Below are 17,130 nucleotides of genomic sequence, written 5' to 3' on the forward strand. Positions count from 1 at the left end.
AAGTTTTTATAATTACACTTACACGCTCACCACAATAATATACGTTGAAGTTCAGCACTTGCTGGTTACTGAACTTAAACGAAGTGAATGTAACTTGTTTGTATGGAACTGAACAATTCGAGGTAGGTCTAATAAAGTCACTGCGTCAATATATTTTTTTAAAGAATAGGAAGGTGGACGAGCATGTGGGCCACCTGATGGTAAGTGGTCACCAACGCCCATAGACATTGGCATTGTAAGAAATGTTAATCATCGCTTACATCACCAATGCGCCCCCGACCTTGGGAACTAAGATGTTATGTCCCTTGTGCCTGTAATTACACTGGCTCACTCACCCTTCAAACTGGAACACAACAATACCAAGTACTGCTGTTTTGCGGTAGATTATCTGATGAGTGGGTGGTACCTACCCAGACGAGCTTGCACGAAACTCTACCACCAGTGTGTACACCAGTCTAATGTGTAGCTTGTAAGGCCACTTATCCTTGGTTCAATATTAATGAAATTTTATTTTGTTTTTGCTGTCAAATAACATTTAGCAATATTAAACTATCGTTACCTAGAAATTTGTACATATACACATCGTATATAAATACGCGTCACAGAATGAATCACAAAAGAACATCCATTAATATTGATACTTATGTGGGATATCAATATACATTGGCACGCTTCGACAATCAAGAGAAACCTAACCAGTTTACGTTAACAGCCTGTGAATGTCCCACTGCTGGGCTAAGGCCTCGTCTCCCTTTTTTTTGAGAAGAAGGTTTTGAGCTTATTCGTTCGTAGTTTGGAGATTGGTGGAATACAGATGTAGCAGAGTTTCAGTGAAATTAGTCACATGCAGGTTTTTTCACGATGTTTTCCTTCACCGTAAAGCATGAGATGAATTATAATTGATTGCAGATGAAAATTCAGTGCTTACCCTTTGAACCCACGACCATCGGTTTAGATTCACGCGTTCTTACCACTGCGCTATCTCGGCTTTCCAGTTATATAATATATATAAACAGTTTATGCAAGTCTGTAATCATATACAAAATGATCATGATATGAAACAGGTTGACATTTCGTTATGTTTGATAATCGAGAATCGAAAACTCAATACTTCCAACACAAATAATTTATACTGTTGTGTTCCGGTTTGAAGGGTGAGTGAGTCAGTATAACTACAGGCACGTGTAAGGTTCGCTTTGTCAATGATTAATATTTCTTACAGCCTCAATCTCTTTGAATACTAAGTAATACTGTTCTTGCTGCAGAATATCTGATGTATAATACCTACCCAGACGAGCTCACACACACACAAAGCTCTGCTACCAAGTAAAATTTGGGAGTATATTTAACTATTCTAAATAAAATAAATAAATCCATTAAATGCCCAGAGAGGCTTACAGGCTTACGGGATTCTGAACCCCAAGTCGGCTCTCTAAATATAAAATCATAATTTTTCTTCATAAAAAATATTAGGAAACATTAAAGTAAAAACAATTATTCTTCAAAGGACCGTAAAAGCACAATTCGAAACTCGAATTTGTAAAGAGTATTTCGTTTTACGAATTTTCACTAACTTGACGCTGATTGAAAAACACTTCATCAAACGCTAAGTTTGTTTGGAAACTGGTGTTATTGAAAACTACTTGAATTTTGAAAAACATTTAACGAAGTTTGAATAAAATTTTAAATTGAAATATTTATATTTTATTTTAAAAACTAAAATAATATAATGTAAGGTAAATTATTGAGAAAAAATATATAATAAAGTCAGCACACGGATTACTTAAAAAATATGTTCAATATTTCTTATTACAAATTCAATCACTTACACATATTAAAAGACAATATATATATGCAGCGGGGAACCGAAAAGATTTTAATAAGGTTTTGTATAAAAAAATGACTATTGCGATGATCGATGATTGGTAAAAATGTCGAAAGAAATCATGAAATTTTATACCTATACATTTTAAAACTTATCTAAATACTTATTTTAATAAAACACAAATCACAAGAATTTTCTGTAAAGGAAATCTTAGTATTAAACTAGTTAGAAAGCTAGCAGTGTCACAAAGCAATTTCTTAAAAAAACACCTACAACTATTGTCTTGCGTCTAAACTGCCGCCGGTCTTGTTGACAGTTGATTTGTCTCCATTTAGAATGACCAACGACTGAAAGGTGACATCATATCACTGGCTTCACTTAATAGATTTTTCGTATTAATAATGACATAAGAATAACCTTTAGAAAATTAACATTTATCACAACATTTATCGTATCGTATCTTATCTGTATCGCGTATTTAACTGTACTTGAACTTAGCTTTATGTAAATAAGAATGAATGCTTAGTCAGCACATATAATGCCTTATTGTTTTAATGTGATATATATCTCAAATAGTCCTGAATATATTTTTTTATTCGGGTTAAAGAAACTTTATTCTCATCAAGAAACACATTCACTAACATGAGAACAAAATATTACTACAACAATTGCCAAGCGGAGCGCCAAAGCAGCGTGTATAACAAAAAACTACAATTTCGAAGAGGGTATCTGTAAAAACCTTGCATTATTGTCGATAGACTGGTCTTGCTACTTTTTATACCATTAAATTTAATAAATTATTTTACATTATTATACAGTTTGTTTCATATTATATATTTGTGTTATTTTATATTGCTTTGAACATATATCTTTAATAGTCTCTTAAACTGATGCATACCTTTTGCTTCTTTAATATTTTTTGGTAAATTTTTATCAATTTAATTTAAAATTAAATCGTTTTGCTCCGTCAAACATAATATTTTTCTTCCCATAGTTAATAGTACGAGGTTTTGATAATTTTATGTCATTAACCGTAACCGTAACAGCCTGTGAATGTCCCACTGCTGGGCTAAAGGCCTCCTCTCCTCTTTTTGAGGAGAAGGTTTGGAGCTTATTCCACCACGCTGCTCCAATGCGGGTTGGTAGAATTCACATGTGGCAGAATTTCAGTGAAATTAGACACATGCAGGTTTCCTCACGATGTTTTCCTTCACCGTAAAGCACGAGATGAATTATAATCACAAATTAAGCACATGAAAATTCAGTGGTGCTTGCCCGGGTTTGAACCCACGATCATCGGTTAAGATTCACGCGTTCTTATCACAGGGCCATCTCGGCTTTTTTTATGTCATTGGCGTTTCTTAATTGTATTCTTTGTGATTGTTGGTTTTTATTCAATTGTATCTATGTATATTTGACATATACACATATTTTTATCAAATTTTTTTTAATTAGTATGCAAATAAAGTAATTGTAAGTTTGATTTTGAGTGATGTGTAAAAGTCGTAAAAAGTGTTTTTACTAATTTGTTCTGCTTAACTTGTAATTGCACTAAGTTTGTTGGGGCAGCTGTATCCCAGATTTCTATTAAATAGTCTAAATGTGGTTTGATTAGGGAGTTATAAATCGTATATTGTATTTAGCGTGGAAGATCTAGTCATATTTTTTATAATTCCGTTTAATGATGTTAATTTGCTTTTAATTTTGTCAAGATGTGGTTATTTCAATATTTTTGATATTACAGGAGACAAATAACCTGATATAGGTTAAACTGAATCAAATTTCAGTAGATTGATTCTGTAAGATAAACTCGAAACTCACCGCACAATATGTTCGTGAAATGTCTAAAGGTGTAATGCGGCATTGGATCAGTTAATGATAAGCAACGATGTCTTCTTCGTTCAAATGTCAAAGCAATAATGACAGAAAGAGAGAAATCAGTGTTTTTACTTAACAGTCGCTAAGCAGCCTTTTTTAATAAAGCGGTATAACATTTAAAGTTAACACATATCTAAATAGCGTATTACGTCGTTTAATATTTCACGAGTGAGATGCGAAGTGAGATCGTACAGAATAGTAATGTGGGCTGAAAATTCGTTTGTAACAAGACATTTTAGTCTACAAAGAAAATAGAATTGGATACTTTGATGTTAGGCTACCCACTTTTGTTTTTTTTTCACACTGGAAAAACGCATTACGCGTTTCCCGCACGGGAATAGTAGATGGGGCTTGCCGATGTCCGAGGCGCCGAGTGCACCCCGAACATCGGAATACCCACTAAAAAACCAGTGGTACCCTTTCCGTCTTAACGAGGAGCGCCACGGGATCGCTTGCGTATGCTACCGCGACAAAAATGTGGAACGCTTCACGATTTTACGTGTCATTCTTGCGCAGGGGCAATGCTAATCTTCTCTGTATCGTTCCATTTTTAGTATACGTACTGCTGAAGCGAGTACAGTTAGGCTAACCTCTATTATATATCGAGAAATACAGAATATTAATATTTGTCGGTAGAATAAGTGTTTTTTTTAATAGAATTTTGTAAACTTATTGAACTAACGGCGATTATTAAAAACAAATAAAGCTGATATAAATGTTTCCATTTCAGTTTAAGTGGATACTTTGATGTTTTACATTAAAACATCAAAGTGTCCACTTTTCCGTCCTGGACACAAGTGTCCACTTTTTAAGCGGTTTTTTTAAGAAAATAATATTATTATCTGCGAAGTCAGAGTCGAAATCGTAATCAATATCAAAACGTTAGGTACATTGGGCTATTAATTACTTAAAAAACTTTTCGTGAAGAAATATTTTATTAAGTAGAATGAACAATTGTATTATATTTTGTGCTTATTACGGTAACTATACTATAATTATATTTTTATATGATCCAATCTGGATATGATCATTACATTTTTTTAAATGTCTTTAGTTTTGTAATAATCCTTAGCGCATGTGTATCCACCGCCCCGCATTGGATCAGTACGGTGAAATAAGCTTCAAACATTCTCCTTTAAAGAACACGAGGCCCTAGTCCAGGAGTGGGACATTAACACGCAGTTTACTTTTTATTAAATTTTTGTACTATTTATTAAATAATCTTTATTGTTAATGTAACGTCGAACGCTTATCTTCTATCGTACCGAAAAAACGTACCGTAATGGGACTATCAAATTAATTAATTAGGACGATCGTTTAGAGAATTTTTTTTTTACTCTTCACAGGCCAGCGTTTTACCGATGACTTGCCTGATGTTGAGCATCGACACAGTCTAGGATGTAGCACGCTTGCCTAGAAGAAACCTGTTTACTCTGGATTTGGAGATACCAACGTTGTACTTATTAAATACTTAGTGAGAAAGTACGTATGAATGTTCTAGGGATAAGTACAGTTGTACGTAATACACTTGCCTTTTGCCTTTTTGGTTGCCTGGAAACGATTTTTACTGGTGGTAGGGCTTCGTGCAAGGGTAGGTACCACCCACTCATCAGATATTCTACTTGCAAAACAGCAGCACTTGTATTGTTGTGCTGCACTTTAAGGGAGAGAGAGCCAGTATTATTACAGGCACAAGGAACATAACATCTTCGTTCTTAAGGTTGATGGTGCATGGCGACGTAACCGATGGTTAACACTTACAATGCTAATGCCTACTATTAATGCTATGGGCGTTGTTACCACTTACCATCAGATAGCCCATATGCTCGTCCGCCTATTCAATAAAAAAATCTCTTTAGCGATAAGATCCATTTTCTTAAATTGTTTTATTTATCGTATGTAATTGTTCCTCTTAAATATCTTTTGGTGTGCAATAAAGCGTATTATTATTAAATTTTAGCACTCATTTCTAGTCACAAAAGTCTCAAGCTTAAGAGATGTGGACGCACTTTATATAAGACGTCGCGATAAATATGATTTTTAACGATACCATATCAATGTTTGTGCTTGTATTTTAGTCCTTGCCCGGGTTTGACCTACGATCATCGTTTAAGATTCACGCGTTCTTACCACTGGACCATCTCGGTTTTTCCAGAGGACCATCATGGTTTTTGACTTTCACTTACTTTGACTATTATTAAAGATTTTTATTATAAGATTAAATTATATTTATAAGCAGACTGGCTGTTAGGGAACCAGTTTTGTGAAAACTATCGCAAGCATTTACACTATAAGAAATATTAATCAATCCTTATATCGTCGATGCGCCATCAATCTTGGAAACTAATGCGTTACGTCTATTGTGGCTCAATTACACTGGCTCAATCAATGCTTAAATTGTGACATCACGACGTTAAGTGCTATAATACTATTACTGTTTGGTCGGAGAATATGTCTTCCTAGACGGACTTGCGCTAACCACTACTGCCAAGTACAACTTAAAAAGCCTTGTCTTATGTAATAATATATCAATTATTCAACTAGGATATTATAAGAACTTCTGTATCATAATATTACACAATTTGTTGTTAATTTTTTTCAAATACGTACCTATTCATACATAGTCAGTTACAATTAAATTCATAGATCCTCAATAGATATTCAATGAACGCGAACTTTAATTTTAGCATTTATGTATTTTTGTATTACTTTATCAGCAATCTCTAGTAATATTATTTACATAATATCCATAAATCATAAATGACTAGAAAATTCTATACTCCTTTTTAAGCATATGTCACCCTCATGGAAGAGTGTGAGATTTGGAGCTAAAGTTAAATGGAGAAGAAGTTCAGAAAAAGTATTTGTGTTACAAATACATACATTTTTGATGACTATGTTTCATCAATAAAAAAAAAATATAAGCTATTTACCATATAGTGTATAGTCCGATAAGAATATTTTGGCGCGTGGCCGAAATCAGTACTAATATCAACATCTTGTCAAATGTCATATTTTGAAAGCCGCTGCAACAGATAAGCGATATATATCGAATAGGAAATATTAAATTCCGTATCATAATAACAGATGGAATACATTTTATGAAGTATATAAACAGTAGATATATATTGTGTTCCTCCGGGAGTTTGTGTACGTACTTAGGGAAAATGCCAGAAGCGTCATCCAGTAAAATTGTTACGCTAAGGAAGAATATAAAAAACGAAAGATAAACTGTTGTTGGCTAATTAGATATAATATACTCGTAGTTGATGGGGATTATCACTTCGACATGCACAAGTTAGATTTGATTATTGCAGAACGTGATTTTCTTTATATGAATGATTTGTTTAATTTATAATATTTGCAACACCAATTACAAGAAATGCACGTTAACTCTTTCTAACTTATAACAAAATATATATATTTGCCTTCTTCCCTTATTATTGTTTGGATGTCGTTTGACCAATCATTTCAATTCCACTAACCCACATTGGAGCAGCGTGGTGGAATAAGCTCCAAACCTTCTCCTCAAAAGGGAGAGGAGGCCTTAGCCCAGCAGTGGGACATTAACAGGCTGTTACTGTACTGTTGACCAATCAACGACGACAATTGTTTCGCACCATCTTGAAGAAACTTTTTGAACAAGTGATGGCGGTTGAAATAAAATATATTTGAAAATACGATGGTTAGCAAAGGGAGCTCGCTTACATTCGTCACGGAAGCATGCGCAAGCGATCACGTGGCGCTCCTCGTTAAGAGGATAGGGTACCGCTGGTTTTTTAGTGGGTATTCCGATGTACGGAGCGCACTCGGCACCTTGGACACTGGCATGCTCCACATACCCTTCACTGTTCCCCTGGGTAAAAAATGTAATAAGTTTTTCCCGCGTAAATAAAAAAGAGAACTCCCTAACATTAATAAATGTTTAAAATTAGTTGTTGAATGACTGAGAAGGACTTATAATTCAAGACCAGGGTAAGCTTAGCGTATTACTCATCTATTATAAATACTCTCATTACAAACATAACTTGTACAATAAACTTGTCGCATTACATCACACTATATCTTGCACTAAATGACTGTTAAGGCTCATTTTCTATAGACGAGTGACGCTACTATACAAATTATATAAATATTATTGTTATTATTTAATTTGATAAACTACTAATAATTTCTTGTTTAGGTTTTATTTTTTTTGTCAAAAACTATTCTCGCCTAAAACAACACTTTATCTTGTTCCACTAAGTAATTACTATGTAGTAAAACAGAGATGGGAAAATGGATTGGATACGTGTACTTCAAATGAAGGTAGTATTTTCAATGAACAGTAATACCCTGTAAATTTCAGACAGTAAAAGGTTTGGGGTTAACACTACCCTGCTCCAATTCGAAGCTTCATCCAACAGATGCATCCTGCATGAGAATTCCATACGTTTCCTTCATCGCCGAGCATGAGATGAATTAGAAACATATTTAAGCACATCAAAATGCATGCTCATACAAACAATTAAATCCGGTAGAATATAGATCTTCAATATATAAAGGCTACATAAATATTTTATTTGGACACGTAATCCAATACTAGTACGTGACAAAAAAAAACAAAATACAATCAATTTCAAAAGTTTCATAGAAATGAATAGTAGCTAGAAACATAACAGCCAATCTGAATAACTGTAAACACATCAGTGTTTATACTCCCGTACTGCCGTAATAATGTACATTCCTTTAAAAGAGTAGGCTCTTTCTTCTCTTTCATTCTTTCGAATTATGTGAGTGTACCTGTGTAGAGGAGTGCACCTGTGTTTGCATGAACTTGAGTACTGGCCAATGTCTCTTCGTGAACTCTGTCCGGTGGATCATTCATTATTTTACGAATTTGACGCGAGTGTAATTGCGGCTTAATTTATTGTATTTTGTTTTTTTTGTCACGTACTAGTCGTATTGGATTACGTGTCCAAATAAAATATTTATATAGCCTTTATATATTGAAGATCTATACTATCTAACAATTAAATCTACGGGATTTAATTGTTTGTAAAATAACAATGCGAAATAATATTATTTATATTAATTATCCTCGATATTATTTCTTCTATTGTTTTTTATTTTTATTTTTTACCGACGCCCGTTCGAAAAACTAATTACTTAAAAGTATAACTTTGTATTACGTGCTTGTATTAATTGTCAGTAATATTTTTAACTTACAAATTTAAATAAAACAGCTAAGTTTTTATCGGGTGGTGCGTTTAAGGAAAATTTGTAAAAATCCGCCGTAGATATTTGAACGCCATTCTATTTTGGCGGTGTCAGCGAAAAATGCGTCTTATGACTAAAAATGTATAATAAAACGCAAAAAAATAGTAATTCGAAATAAGCTTACTCTAAAATAAAAAGTACAAATGAAAAATTGACTTTTTCTGAAAAAAAATACAAGGTTAAGTTGCTGAAACGATTTTGATAAAGGTTGATTTGGAGGGTATCAGGATAACTTGACCCAAAAATGCTATCTGGTGATGTCAAAAATAAGTTAACGATCCTCAAGACATAACAACTACTGGCAATTTAATTTACCCTTGTTAATCAATTCCCATACAGCAAAAAATCCTCATCACCATCCACGCGGAGATGAGGCAAGTATACCATCCTGTAGATACTTAAACGTATAAGGCTATAATATTTTTGATTAATTTATTGTCATGATCAGCTTTACAAGTGTATGGTTTCTATTTCTTGACTATGTGTCAGTATAATCCACGCGCTAGCAGAATGAAACGTTAAAAGTAAACGGTAATGAAAGTTATCAAAGAGCAAAGAAGCTTCGAAAAATAGTTCGTTGACTTTCACGACGAGGTTTTAGCAGATTATGTTTATGTGGGTATGTATTTATGTATGTGTTTCTGTATATGTATGAATGTATGTATGTATGAACAATTTCACTTGATTGACTCTTAAAAATTTTACCTTCTCTTTTAACTCATTATTAATCTAAACGCTAAAACAATCATAAATCTCTTAAATAATAGTAATAAATCACGATGAAAAATCCTAATGAGTAGCAACTCGTACCGCGTGTATCGATGCGAGTTTGTCGACCGTGCGTGATCCAAAAAGTCTTTGCTTATACTTGCCCTAAGCAGGAGACATTTAAGGCAAACAGGTCAATATAGAAAACAAAAATCCGAATATCAGTAAGAAGTTCATTGTACTGTAGTTAACGAAGTTATATAAAATAAACAGCAAAAGAAATAAACAATTTAAAATCAAACGTTAAGCTAAATTTTTAACCAAACTTGTCAGCTAGTTAAATTTTAAAGCTTTAATTACGTTTTAAACGCATGGCTTAAAAAAGCAATTACCTTTGAACTATTTTAATTTGCATCAAGTAATGATAGCCACAGAATATCTTTCTGTATAAAGTTTATAGTGTACATAAAGCACCGGGCTGACCCGAGAGTTGAAATCTTCAACACGGCTCATAAAAATAAATGAGATAAAACAGAGCTCATCCAACTTTAGGATATGGCTTGAACGGTAGCGATAAATGACAAGTATAAATTAAAATTTTAATAAAGTTTTTCTTTTTTTATAAATAATAGGCCAGCGTTTGACCGTTGCCTGATGTTAAGCATCGACATGGTCTAGGATGTAGCACGCTTGTCTATAGGAAACCTGTTTACTCTGGATTTGAAGACACCAACATTGTACCTATCAGGAAATACGGACTCAAGCAAAGCATTCCACAGTTTCGCAGTCGAATGATGAATGTAGATTCAAAGCGCTTCGTACGTAGGCGGGGAATTTCCACTGTGTACCTATGGCGCTTTGGTCGCGTTTGCCTGGCCGTTCGATAGTAAAGTACATTTTTTTTATTAATTTATACAAAATAATATTAATGTAAATACTTCTCTTCCTATTGATTTGTGCTACTTAGGTATCTTATTTTTAAAAATAGCAATAGTAAATAAAACAGCTAGTTTAGTTGCTTATAGGTGGGGAACCCTTAAGTATAAAAAAGAGCTTTGGTTATGACTTGCTTTGGGTTCAACCTTTTATCATAACAAAATTCATCAAAATCGATTCAATGTTTTAGCCGTGAAAGCGTAACAGACAGAAACAGAATTCAATTGATATTTTATATATATAAGTGGTATTTTTTATATATATATAAAATAGTCAATTTTGGATATTTAACAAGTTTATTTTAATATTAATAGAGCGTTGTAAAAATAAAAAAGGCTACAACAATAACTCCTGTAGGAATATTATTATACTGTATTTACCTAATTCTGAAACATATTACACAGTTGACGGGCCGTGACGTGGTTGGTAGATACTTGCCTTTCACGCCGAAAGTTGTGGGTTCGATTTCCACCCAGGACCGACAGTTTTGTGCATGAACATGTCTGTTTGTGATTCTGGGTGTAATTATCTATATATGTATTTAAAAAAGGAAAGTAATATATGTAGTATATCAGTTGTCTGGTTTTAATAGTACAAGCTCTGCTTAGTTTGGGATCAGATGGCCGTGTATGAATAATGTCCCAGGATATTATAAAAGGATTATTATATTTTATAGCGTTATAATCTTATATACCCCTGTAAATATATATATTATTTTTAATTGTTGACAAAAAAAAAGCTTCAAAAATATTACTTGCTATCTCAATGTCAAACGACGACCTGATATTGCAACTAAATTATATAATACCTTCAAAATTTACTTTCATTCTCAGTAAGTTTTTTTTACGTGAGTTTAACTAGGTCATCGTGTAATACCTAGGCGTGAGCTGGATATTATTTCGTACTCTGCAACGGAAGCGATATTAAAACATCGCGGAATGTTTTAAAATTCCTTTTTCAGGCTTCATATGCATAAGTTAAGTATTTATGTTCGTATGTGAGCGTTTTACCGCATAATCGTAATAACCTACATTTAAATGTTAATTGCTACACATGTATATATTTACATTTATAATTTAATTTAAAAACAATAAAAAATATTAGTTATGTTAGAGCCTAGTGTTCTCGGGGTAACTTGATTCCTACGTTGTGTAGTTCTGTTGTGATCCACTCATTAGATATTCTACCGCATAACAGCAGTACTTGGTATTTTTATGTTCCTGTTTGAAGGGTGAGTGAGCCAGTGTAATTACAGAAACATGAAATATAACATTTTAATTCCCAAAGTTGGTGGCGCATTGGAGATGTAAGCGATGGTTAACTTTTCTTACTATGCCAATGTTGACTACTTACCATCATGTGGCCCATTTGCTCGTCCGCAACAACAAGTTAAATTCAACCGTCAAATCAATAATTCATCAATCCACAGCTCTCCTCTTCCAATCCTTGCCCACTGCCTTACGAATATCATCCGGGCGATGACATTCGCAAGGCTAATTGAAGGGCGCATAATACAACGTATACGGATACGTGGTCTCCAGGACTAGTCTGCTGCAAATCCCATGTTTTTGCAGTATATGTTACCTGCCCACTGCTACTTTAGCTTGCTAATTCGCTCACTTAACGTCAGATCTCAGACGATTTCGATCTCTAACAGAAAGTTCACAACTCGTTGAACAACCTTGAGCTGGTGGAGTACACTGCACGGTTAGTGGATACGTTAATATAATTCGTTTGCTATGAAATATAATAAAAATATATTTTTTTATCGAAAGATTTTTTTTCAGCATTTCTTCTTATTCGCATTTATATTAATTTATTATTATTTTAATTATTTATAATTTAAATAACTATCAACTTCGATGTTTCATATCTACCAGGCTACTAAAAATAAAACATACAACACAAATCCGGTATAAACCAGTTATTTATGAATATGGAGTAAAATAAATTCTGAACGACCAGCGCCTTAACATCGATCACTCAATCATCAAAACGATATATTGCCTCGTAAGATGGATGAGGGGCATTCCATTCATATTGCGTATGGAATTCTTGTATTATTATGGCCTTGATCGGGAAAGTCGTGATATTATGACTTAATGAAATTGTCAATTCAATTAAGTTAAAGCCAATGGGTATAGCTTACGATATTTCCTTAAAATCAAAATGGCCCAAACCCAGCAGTCGGTTATTTAATATAAAAGATAGCGTATTTATAAGCTTATTAATATTATAATCATTTATAAGAGCCGAGATGACCCAGTGGTGAATCTCAACCAAAGATTTCCGGTTCAGACCTGGGCAAGCACCTCTGTATTTTCTTTCTTTTACTTAATTTCTTTCTTTCTTTCTTTTAATTAATCTTTTACTTCAAAACATTACATTCAATTATTCACATAAATTCGAGTTAAAAACGTTACCGTTGTCGTGCCCCATCAATATATACATTATATTAAGTGGAGTTAATTTTATATATTTATTTTAATTACAAAAATAAGTATCATAGACAATAATATGAAAATCACTTTGTATTTCGCAAAACGATCTCATTCATCCGTCAATCAGAACCAGAACATTGTCGACGATATGATATTATAAAAGGGGCCTTAACGGTAATCCTACAATCAGCGAGAACACAGCATCAGCTTGGACAAGATATTGCCTCGGGAGATGAGTGAGACAACGGACCGCAAGTTTCATATTGTGGAATAAACTTGTACTATTGTTTTGAAATACACATGGTTGAATGTTTTGTTGAACCTTAACAGATTAAGTTATAGCATGTTCCTTATTAACCTTATTGACATGCACTTGTGTCTGTCTTCCATTTGTTTCAGGAAGGAAGGAAATGGGCTATGCGATCAAATGTCATTGTCACTATTAATCTAGATGTCTATTAATATAGATTCTTATATGCACTTTTAAATCGTTATATAGCTGGAGTAAATTCAATTCAATGTTCAGCAATCTCCAGTTCAGAACAATACAAATTACTTTAAAATAATATTAATTCAAATAGGCTCTAAAAAGGTACTTTTGAATCATCATATAACACTATCGAATTAAATGTTAAGTTACCACCGGTTCGAAATGAAGAATCTACCGAAGACTAGTAAGAAACTTAGTAGTTACTATTTATCTCAAAATAAATACATAATTAACAGTATACAAATGATCTTTTAAGGACCTTTGTATGTAAATAAATCAATACAAATTTCACCCTTTTTAATATCTTTATATTTTTGTGTAGTTAAGCCTTACTAAAGTCAAAGTGCCAAGTAAAGGCGTTTTATACTAATACCAATTATACAGGTCTACAAAAGTTACATATTTTGCTTTTAGAAACCGTTTATGGATATAATACATAATAAGTCAAATAAGCTTAAAATGTTTTCTTAAGCCTTATCCGTCCATAGCGCTGCTCTCACCCAAATAAAAAGCACTTTTCAAACAGTAAACTCGAAATTACTATTACAGTCCTAGATTAAAGTCAAAATAGTCTGGGCAAAATTATATAGTTTCATAGGCAATCTTAATATAATCTATAATTGTTGTATGAAGATTCATTTATAACAAGAAACATTTACCAAAAAATTATTTTATTAAATTACACTACGTTCAACAATCGTAACTGCATTGTGTCACGAATAAATCGTTCTTATAAAAGAAAATTCCGCACGAAAACCTTTTTACCGTAGGCCTCATTTGTTTTTCTTTTGCCAACTTTCGTATAAAATAAGTGTGGGTACGCTCGTTTGAAATTTTCCGCCGTGTTTGAACTATTTTACGCCTTCGTATCACGACAGCGTGACGTGCATCAAAGCTATTTTTATCCTTATTATATGTTTTCATTACATACTTGTAATATTTATTGTTCAAAAGGTAATTTTAAAGTACAAAATATGAGCTTATAATTATGTTTCATGTTCTATTATATTCAACAACCGGCCAGATAAGACTAAAATTATTCGCCTTAAGGAAATCTGATTTATATTCTATAATGAGTATTATTTCATTAATTGTTAGTTGGTCATATTTATACAGCTGTAGACCAATTAGATTCCAATTTAAATCCCGAATCAGATCAATATATAGTTTTAATTCTTCAGTTTCCAATAATATTTTTCTTTCAAGAAATTTTTAGTAATATCCTGAAGTTAGAAAGTCAACAGTATTACATTCTCGTGCTTCGGAAAAAAAACGTAAAGTTATTGATCCTGCGATCTCTCTCTTGTCGTCTTGGATTCTCATATTGAACTATGAAAGTGAAGATATACAGTGTCCCTCTGTTTGCGCCCACTATTGTGCACTTTAATAGCTTCAGTGCATGTCTAGTCTTTGAAATAACACACCGTCATATTCAACTATGAGAACATTATTATTTAATATTATTTCACCTATTGCTTTATAATTTATCAATTTATTTGGCCGTTTACAGACCAACTTTCACTGTACTGTTTATATGAAACATATTATGAGATTAACAAAAAATAATGTTATATACCGATGCTACTAAATACATTCAAACTTCTTTCCACAAAGGTTGTCTGTGAGAGCTATAAGCGATAAGATCGCCTTTGCGTACCATTTGTTGTTTGATTTATTGTTTTCTGTTACTTTTAAGCTATCTGTCATTTATATGTCGTGCACTAAAGTATTAAAATAAATAAATAAATTCATTTTCGACAAACAAAATACAATTTCCTCAAACCGAAATTACAATTGCAGTCTGGGGATTACTTTTTCTACAATTATATAAGAAAACGTATTTTTTATGTCTATGTTGATCATATAACTATATAACTGATCGCAAGACGTATTATAGAACAATTGTAAGCGCAAACAAGAGTTCACACTTTATTCCCTCACTCGCATAATCGATTGAGCCGGAAGCCGACACGCACGGAAAGATTTAGGTGCAATACCTACGTACAAACAAATCAAGCTTTACGTACTTCTGTCGTACATGATTGTAACTATCAACTTCCAGATCCCGGTCTTATACTGAACTTTTTATTTCCAAGACACGGGGTTTTGAACACAAGACTTCGAAATCTGCGGCTTTATAAGTTAGCCCCACGAGCAATGAGCCAGTTTATTTTAATGAACCGGATGCCGTCTAAATGTTAAAATAACAAAAAAATAAACGCTTATGTCGTAATAAAACGCCTAGACGTGTTAATTTTCTTCCAACCAATTTAAGCTTGCGTGTTTTTATTGACAATGAAGGCGGACGTTTTGAACAATTACTAAAATACTTTTAAGTCAAAAACATACACTAATTCTAGCCTTGTAAGTAAATTATACTTGTAACTTCATTATTGTAATTGTGAGTGTAAAATATTAGGGTAAATGAAAACGATTGTTTTAAATTTTTATTATAGCTTTTTATTATATAACTTTTTAATTGCGCGAATTTTTTTTTTTCTAAATTAATTTACGTTTTGTTTTATTTATTATTTCTTTCTATTTTACAATTGAAAATATATAAGTGTAAAAAGCCGCTCCTAAGTCCGCAAAGGTAAGTAAATGTTAAATTTACAAATTCATTATTTGAAATGTGGAGTCAATAAACGCAAAAGTCGTAAACCCGAAAAAATATTTTTTCAAGATTTTATTTTATCATTTACTCGGCGTGACTAATATGACCATGCTTATTACAGCGTTCGTCTCTGTAAAGCTGCGGGCAGACTGACTAAAAAAAATAATGTGTATGGCTCCTCCAACTAGCTCATTTCGTAGTGTCTCAATACCATATACAGATTATTGTTTTATCGTTTCTTAACTATAATAGAGCTTATACAATTTTCCAGTACAGTTAGTAAAGACTATTCTCAGTATAAATGAACTGAATTAATTTGGAAACAGGATACAAAACCAAAAGTTTCAGTACAAACAAAATAGTACATCGTTATTTCTCCAGGGAATAAGCCAATATACATATAAAACACTTTGTAATTGACACAACAAAAACTGACAAGTGAATTATTAAATCTAATTCTACGTTTGTAATTGTACCAGATTTTCAGGTAAAATTCGATTAAAAATATGCGTGTATGGAGACATTTCGAGGATTAGTCCCTTGATTCACATTTCGGTTATAGAATGACATGAGAGATTCGACACAATCACGAGATTTTTTTTAATGGGTTCGTTCACTTTGTGACATCTATGCATATTATTAAAATTATGCAGGGGAAACGAAATGAACCAGAGGCGAGCTCAGCGAGGAAGTTTCTTCTCTTCCTTGACGAAAACGGTTGTAGGGTTTTGTTCTACAATAACTAATGAGTGCATCAGATACTCTACCACCAAACAGCAATAACTAGTTGTTGTGTTCTGAATTGAAGGGTGACTAATGTAACTTCAAACACAAGGGAAATAACATCCAAGTTTCCAAGGTTGGTGACGCATTGGCGTTGGTTAATATTTCTTACAGCGCAAATGTTTGCTGGCTCGCCAATGTTGGTGACTACTTACCCTCGGGTTGACTTTTTGCCTGTCCGCCTACTTATTCTATT

At 33.0% G+C, this 17,130-nt stretch overlaps 1 protein-coding gene and 1 non-coding gene across 2 annotated transcripts in view; both read right to left on the reverse strand.

Moving 5' to 3' along the window:
* Positions 1 to 17,130, reverse strand: part of LOC126776773 (uncharacterized) — a 257,517-nt gene that overhangs the window by 174,084 nt on the left and 66,303 nt on the right. The gene's annotated exons all lie outside the window — the stretch shown is intronic.
* On the reverse strand, positions 4,175 to 4,281 carry LOC126776968 (U6 spliceosomal RNA). Its single transcript, XR_007670002.1, has one exon. It is a non-coding gene; the product is annotated as a U6 spliceosomal RNA (small nuclear RNA).

The sequence above is a fragment of the Nymphalis io genome, chromosome 21, assembly GCF_905147045.1.
Source record: "Nymphalis io chromosome 21, ilAglIoxx1.1, whole genome shotgun sequence".
Taxonomy (NCBI): Eukaryota; Metazoa; Arthropoda; class Insecta; order Lepidoptera; family Nymphalidae; genus Nymphalis; species Nymphalis io.